Below are 7,500 nucleotides of genomic sequence, written 5' to 3' on the forward strand. Positions count from 1 at the left end.
TCACAAATTGGTGATATAGCCTTTGCTGAAGATTCCTCATCATGTACAGCTCAAATATTTCCTATTCTAGTTACTGTTCAAGTGGAGAGAGATTACTGTATAATAGTATAGTCATTGCTTTTGTAGCCCGTCATCATAGCGTTAATAAATTAATAAATAAAATTATCCTTTATATTACAAAAAGGATAGTTTTATTTGTTAACGTTTAAATTGATTATTTATTATTGTTTATTTATATGCCTTTTTTCACCATCGAAGGCTCAACATGAGCTGACCTCCCCCCCCCCCCCCCCCCCCCACACACACACACACACTCCAGCTTCCATCATCAATATCATTCTTCTTCTCGTCACCGCCATCCTCATTGATATTTTACCACAATCGTCATAATTAAATTCGTCATTATCGTTGCCGCTGTCACTAAGGTCGATATTAACAGGTCTTCCATTAGATTTTGGCCATTACAGTGATTGAGGGGGCGGGGCATATGTGACGTATGTGACGATGATACCATTCGTTAAATTTACATGAATTAATTACACAGAAATTCTACATTACTGAGCAATGCTGAATTGCTATGCTGTATGTTTTTCATCATATAGATAGGAAAGCCAAAGAACTACAAGTGAGGCGTTTTCGATTTGCAAGAGAACAAGAGCTTTGACAAGAATGGTTTCTCTTATACAGCTGGGTTTCAACTTTATCATATATAAGATGTATGAAATATTGCCTATATAAATATTATAAACAAATATGAGTCTTTTTAGCTAGGCTGTGGGTGCAGATCTTGTACATATCACCATCGCCGCATCTTTATTATCAGTATCATTATCACGTTGTCATTGTACAGTTTTAGTGCATTGCAAAATGATTTTCATGATCGACAGTATTTTTTCAGCTTGATTGACTGATCAAATCAATCATCCCCTCTCTTATCAGTAACTTTTCTTGTGCAAATCAAAAAATAAACAATTATTCGTTTTAGAAAATATAATCGTAACAATATTTTGTATTTTTTTACTTCCCTAGATAACAACCAATTGGCGTGTTTTAACCTTTTGTGCACTTGTCCAGAAATACAAAATATTACTGAGTATTCCTTTCGCCAACAATAGATATTCAAAGAATATCTATATCACAAGTTCATACATACATCAATAAAAGGTAATCAACTGAAAACGTGTTTGATTACTGTACTGTATGTTACTTCGGGGAGGAATACACATGGCGCATATTTTCTTCCGTGTATGCCGGAGCGCCGCAAGGCATGGAGGCAATCGCTCTCTTTGCACATGTTACGTCATAATACTTTACACTCTTATGCTAGATTTGGCAGAGATCGAATGCGTTTTATACATTGTACCTCCCCTCAAAAATAAATAAAAATGAATAAATAAATAGATGCAATCCCACGGGTTCCCCAAGCCCTAGGGGTTGGCCAGGGGGTAGGGTTACTAACCCGAAAAAAAAAGCACAGAAAATAAACTCCGGATTTTTTTTTCTGAACACTTAAGTTATGAGAAAGTCTGAATTGAAGCTTTGACATGTCATGAACAATAATAAATGTTGTCATCATGTTTGTTAACAGTATTAATTATAATTTCTATATTCAGTATTATCATGATAAAATACCAATACTGTCACTGTTATATTATGACCAAGAACCTTTGTACTCATACCTTCAAAAACCGTGTATATAAGTAGTTTTATTATCTGCGTACTATAATACACACTCGGACGCAGTCACCCTTTCCGAGATAGGCATAGAACTCCACGTGTTCTTTTCTTCAATGCAGGACCGGAGAAAAAACTATATTATATGTACTTGAACAACCAATAGCTTATAAAACATAATACAATCCAGATCAAATATTACTCTAATATGTGTAATTCAATCAGGTGTGTAAGGAATTAGATCGTAAATACAAGAAAACGGCGTGTGTACTGTTAGAAGAGAAAATTCTTCTCTTGATGGAGTGACTAATAAAGATTTTACAATTTACTCCTTCTGTTAAGTACATAGCAATCATTAGCGCTGTATTACAAAATTACCAACAGCATTATCACCATTAATATAATTACCATCACCACCACTGACATTAATACCGCTATCACTATTACTTTTATTATCAATGTCATTTCTCTTCGATTTGAATATGTTTTCTAAAAGTCAGGAGAATTTTGTCTGCATATAAACTTAGCACACAACCGTAACTAAATACTTTACAGTTGAGCCAAGCCAGTTTTTTACAGGTATACTAATCATAAAACCTACAAAACCTTTCCTGTAGACTTGAAGTTTAAGCTCCTACTCGAAGGCAACATTTACTCCAATATCAGTCGTGTATTAGAAATTCTTTGAGCCATATGGACAGCTCGGTCTGCATTACTTTTAGTGGCTGAAAAAATCTAACAGAGGGCGCTGTAGTACCTGTCGGCAGATATAACCTTCCCGAGAGAACTGCTAGAATTAGTTATTAATAACAAATAACTAATTTTAAAAAATGATTACGTAAAAAATGTCCCCAAATTAGAGGCAGAAAGTTACTGAGAGATATCCATTAATCTAATTATTTTTCAGTTTAGCGAACTATTTCCTAATCTGCATAACTTCTCGTTTTGATGATTTGATTTTATTTTCCTAAATGACAGTTATTTGTATGCATTGTGTGCATATACATTTTTATCTTTGTTCATACTGAAATGATTTCATGTAAACAGGAGGTAAACATTTGGCTTAATCATTTTGGGTAAACTGGCATCCTAGCCTTTCAGAATTACTTTTTTTCAGCAAGTGAAGCAGGCAATTTATGATTTAATAGATATTTTCGATCATCCCTACTGCGTGGATTCAGGTACTTTCTATAAAATTATGCGATGGGATCTTTTTTTTTAAACACTTACAAAAATATGCGTCCATTAGATATGAAAATGTAGAAAAGGTATGAATGAGGATGAAAATCTTCACAATACAAGACCTTTTCTGCATTTGACAATACGGTTCAGATATGCAGCTGACGAATTAAAAACAATTCTCAGCTACACTATCTTGAGACGCTATTTTCTTTTTATGCTTCAAATTAAAATCATCTGGAAATTAGCTTACTCTAATCAGTGTGATTGAGAATTATTTGACTTTCAACATTTCCAGTGAAGAAGCAATAAAACAGAAATAAAGAATTCACCAACAAAAATAGTGTAATATAATTTTGTCTAATATAATTGTATTTTTCAGGTGCCATGTTGCCTTGTGCATTAAGTTTCCCCATTCAGTATCTTTTGATTGTAATACTTTACTTTTTTGTGATATTGTTACCCTTTTTATCATTACAGATGAAGCACTCCTAGACTAATCACCTAAAAAGACACTGTATATACGGGGTTTAAATAAATTTCTTTCTGCTATAGATACATTTATACACATATGCATAGATACTTACATTATATGTGTATATATGCCTATACATACGTGTATATATGTATAATGCTTAGGAGTTGCAGCAGCAGTTTTTTCCTCAGAGTTAAAACTTGACTGACAGGCACCAATTTGTGGGCACTGTGGTGGTTTGGTGGAACCTAGGCTGACCCTCGTTGCTTTCCCTTAGAAAATCTAGAGGCATTTCCCATGGCAAAGAGGCTGGTCAAATGAGCATTCTTTGTATTGCTATACGAGTGTTCTTCTTTGTTTTCTTGAGGAACTTTAAGTATCATTTGGTATATTCTTTATTCACATTGCACTTTATAAACAACACGAGAAATAATATCATGGACATATTTAGAAGTTCTATCCTTTCCATCGATCTTATAGTTAATGACTTTGTTTATATTGATTCTATGATCACACAGTGTATGGCCGCCAAGAAAACCTTATCAGAACAATCAATAAAATATGTAGAGTAAAGGAAAATGAATTTAATGTGTATTGTTTGAACATTCTAAAAAAATAAATAAAAAAAAAGCTCTTCATGGAAAGAACGAAAAGGGTTTTAAAATATTTCGTTTTTATCGTTATTCTTATCAATGTTGTCATCATTTTGTATATTACATGTATTTAGTATTACTACTATTGTCATTATTTTTGTTGTCATTGTTATCATTGTTAATATCATTACCATTTTTAGCAGTACTTACTGTTACTGCTGCCGTTTTTATTGTTTTTATTTTTGTTATCATCAGTATCATCATTATTGTTATCATCTTTATTGCCAAATTTTATCATTATCAACGTTTTCTATCCTGTGTTGTAATAATCACAGATAACAATATAATTATTTATTCCTATCATAATAGTCATATATTGTTATAATGCTCATATATATTGTTGTAACAGCTAATATCCCACAATGACAGAAGGAAACAATAATTAGCAATATTATCATAATTATGATTATTAGTATTAACTTTGCTAATCAGTAGTATTAGTATCATTATCATCATTACCATTATTATTATGATTATTTTGATCAAGATGTCTTCTTTTAATTGATATTATCCTTTTTATTATCATTTGTCAAAATGCCCCTTTTCTCCAAACCTCTCTTTACCATGTCCAAAAAAATGTTTTCACAGATATGTTGTGCTTAGTAGGTTACGTCCGGCAGTGTTGTTCCCGGATCACGAACGTTGTACGTTATGTATACACGCACACACGTATGTATGTGTGTGTGTGTGTGTGTGTGTGTGTGTGTGTGTGTGTGTGTGTGTGTGTGTGTGTACGTGTGTACGTGTGTTTGTGTGTATGTATGTGTGTGTGTGTGTGTGTGTGTGTGAGTGTGTGTGTGTGTGTGTGTGTGTGTGTGTGTGTGTGTGTGTGTGTGTGTGTGTGTGTGTGTATGAATATATACATATACAAAGAGCCATTGAGTAGATGGGCTTCACTTCTTGATATTTATTTCTTGCATGCACAGCCTCACGATGCTGTGTTCTTTCCATTGTTTCATTGTCGATAATCCTCCCAAAACTAAAACTGTGGTTTGTCTAATAAGGTTACAACATATACATTTCATCTATTATCAAAACATTTCTTGAATATTAACCATATCACAAATACTTCCGTATCCTATTCTGAGTTAAAATCAAACAGAAACACAATTAAATCAAGATATTTACCTGAGCTGCCTCTATTATGGCACCGAGAATATACTTTAAACAAAACAGAGTATAATGCGAGAATACTTCAATCTCTAAGATTTCTTAATTCTAAATTCTTTTACAGAAATCACAACACATATGTGAACAAACATGTACACAGCCTAAATATATATATATATATATATATATATATATATATATATATATATATATGCACACACTACGATATATACACACATACCCATCCTTTCTTTCCTCACACACATCTGAATCTGTTTACCTATCTATCAACAAAGGTAGATGGAGTTTTTTTTTGTTTTTCTTTTATCAACGGAGATGTAGGCTCTTCTTTGCCGCTACTTTCTCATCGGATCCCGATGGCTATTCTGCGGCTGTCACGGTGGCTTCCTCATCAGGTTCCTCAGGTTCTTCTGTAATGTTACGGCGCGGCCGGTTCCTCACTGGGTCTTGTTGCTCTGATTTCCTCATCGGATCCCCGAGCTTCTCCGGCTGACACGGCGGGTGTCTTGATTCATTTCTAAGACTGGTGGGTATCTCGTCAAGTGCCCGAGGCTTCTCTGCGGCTGTTGCGTTCGGTTTCTCATTGAATGCACGATGTTCTTCTGCTGCAGCTTCCTCATCTGATCATTGTGACTCTTCTACAACTCTCTTAGAGAGTTCCTCATTGGATCCTAGGGCTCTTTTGCAGTTGTCGCGGTGGGTGCCTCGTCGGTTCTCTGGGGTTGTTGCAACGAGTTTTTCATCGGATATTTGAAGTTCTTTTGCGGCTTTCGCAATAGGTTCGTCACTAAGTCTCTGAGGCTCTTCTGCAGCTGTTGTGATAGCTTATTCATCAGTTTTCTGAGATGCTTTTGTGACTGTCGTGGTGGATTCCTCATCCGATTTTGAGGCTCTTGTGCAGCTTTAGAGGTAGGTTTTTTCATGGCTGCGGCAGCTGTGTCACCAGAGATCTCAGGTTTCGTTGCATCTGACATAGCGGTATCTTAACCGGATTCCTTGAGTATTTCTGTGGCTGTCATGGCGGGTTTCTCATCCGACCCCTGAGGCTCGTCTATGGCAGACATCTCAGATCGCAGAGGTGTCTCTGCTTGAACAGCTGTCCCTTTCACTACCCTAACTACATCTGAGCTTCCCATCTGGTCCTCCGTCTCTGGTTCCATTACTTCAAAAGACCCGTCCGGGTTGAACAGCAGACGCAGTCCGTAGAAAAATGGCACTCCCAGTGTAGGATCTTTATATCCCTCTGGAGTTTCGTCGGGTTTAACCTTGTACCAGGCATCGTGCACCTCACGACCGAATGCCTTAATGCACAAATCTGGGGCCATATATGGAACATACGGCACCTGTGTCAATATCCATTTCCACGTCTTTCCCCTGAATGTTCACTGTGGTCTTTCGTAGGTCCCATGAAGCGTCGCCGTAGTACTCACGGAAAGTAAGTCTGTTCTTATCTAAATCTATTATGCAACAGTAATTAGCAAGGATGTCGAGACCAAGCAAGTTGTGGTCAAACTTGTTCTTAACGATCAAAAGCCATACTGATTTATAGTTATTAATCTTCACACTGGCAAACAAACAATGAGGGAGACCACCTTCCAAATCGCTCTCCTCATATCCCAAGCTTGTCATTTGTTCTCTGGTAATGGAACTGATCTCACACCCAGTGTCTACCATGAAGCAAACTGGAATTCCTTCCAACTCAATCAACACGTGAGGCAGACAAGATCCCTTTACGCTGATGATGTCTATAGTTTCATCGATTCTGTCTGTTGCTTCTTTGACATCGGCCATTTCTCCTGTTTCTTCGACAAGGCCGGTTTCTTTTGGGGTTTCCTCTTCCGTCAGTATCTTTAGTTTTTCGACTCCGGTGTCTGGGCAGATGATCTTCGTTTCTCTTAGACTCTGTCGCCGGTGCACCTGTCACGCCTTCCTGGAGAATGAAAAGGAATTCTTGAATTCCGACAATGAGGTTGGTTACACATATTACTCACACACACACACACACACACACACACACACACACACACACACACACACACACACACACACACACACACACACACACGTGTGTGTGTGTGTGTGTGTGTGTGTGTGTGTGTGTGTGTGTGTGTGTGTGTAAAAACACACAGGCGAGAGAAATATAGAAACAGTCAGACCGACAGATAGAGAAAAAGAAAGAAAGAGTTACAGATAGAAAAGTTTTTGGTGACAATACCCTGCATGACAATCATATTACAAATTAGTGGATTGGTGAGAAGGTATTGCCTCTGCTGTAGATTCGATATCATGTGCAGCTCGTACTGTCTCAGTTGCAATTCAAGAGATGTCACTGATGGGTTTATCATATGCTGTAGCAGAGACTTATATCATGAATATAGCAATATAACT

At 36.6% G+C, this 7,500-nt stretch overlaps 2 protein-coding genes across 2 annotated transcripts in view; both read right to left on the reverse strand.

The window, feature by feature from the left end:
* LOC125044501 overlaps positions 1–2,006 on the reverse strand; it is a 3,610-nt gene extending 1,604 nt beyond the window's left edge. The window contains exon 1 of the mRNA XM_047641192.1: positions 1,680–2,006. The gene's annotated coding sequence lies outside the window, so the exon portion shown is untranslated. The remainder of the gene's footprint in view (positions 1–1,679) is intronic.
* A 2,999-nt stretch (positions 2,007–5,005) lies between these two features.
* The window catches only part of LOC125044515, an 11,553-nt gene continuing 9,058 nt past the window's right edge, over positions 5,006–7,500 (reverse strand). The window contains exon 7 of the mRNA XM_047641206.1: positions 5,006–7,042. The gene's annotated coding sequence lies outside the window, so the exon portion shown is untranslated. The remainder of the gene's footprint in view (positions 7,043–7,500) is intronic.

The sequence above is a fragment of the Penaeus chinensis genome, chromosome 35 (assembly GCF_019202785.1).
Source record: "Penaeus chinensis breed Huanghai No. 1 chromosome 35, ASM1920278v2, whole genome shotgun sequence".
NCBI lineage: Eukaryota > Metazoa > Arthropoda > Malacostraca > Decapoda > Penaeidae > Penaeus > Penaeus chinensis.